Source organism: Phyllobates terribilis, unplaced genomic scaffold (genome assembly GCF_046119375.1).
Source record: "Phyllobates terribilis strain yellow unplaced genomic scaffold, ASM4611937v1 Scaffold_3__8_contigs__length_932513732, whole genome shotgun sequence".
NCBI lineage: Eukaryota > Metazoa > Chordata > Amphibia > Anura > Dendrobatidae > Phyllobates > Phyllobates terribilis.
In genome coordinates, this window is record NW_027362763.1 from 449,435,094 (window position 1) to 449,435,850 (window position 757).

Consider the following 757-nt stretch of genomic DNA (forward strand, 5'->3'; position numbering starts at 1 on the left):
CGGCACCGGGAATCTTTTTAAAGTTGAGGGACGCATGGATTCCACTCAGCATCAACAGATTCTTGACAATAATGTTCAAGAATCAGTGACAAAGTTGAAGTTACGCAGGGGATGGATCTTTCAGCAAGACAATGATCCAAAACACCGCTCCAAATCTACTCAGGCATTCATGCAGAGGAATAATTACAATGTTCTGGAATGGCCATCCCAGTCCCCAGACCTGAATATCATTGAACATCTGTGGGATCATTTGAAGAGGGCTGCCCATGCTCGGCGACCATCAAACTTAACTGAACTGGAATTGTTTTGTAAAGAGGAATGGTCAAAAATACCTTCATCCAGGATCCAGGAAATCATTAAAAGCTACAGGAAGCGACTAGAGGCTGTTATTTTTGCAAAAGAAGGATCTACTAAATATTAATGTCACTTTTCTGGTGAGGTGCCCATACTTATGCACCTGTCAAATTTTGATTGAATGCAGATTGCACATTTTCTGTTAGTACAATAAACCTCATTTCAAGGCAGAAACATTACTGTGTCTAACAGTTATTACATATATCAAACTGAAATAGCTGTTGCAAAAACACCAATTTTTATAAAACATTAAGCTTAAGATTAATAGGGGTGCCCAAACTTTTTCATACAACTGTATATAGTGGTATTTGAAAGTTTGTGAACCAATCAGAATTTTACATATTTATTATATAAATTTAACTTAAAACTACATCAGATTTTCACCCAAGTGCTTAAAAGGAAT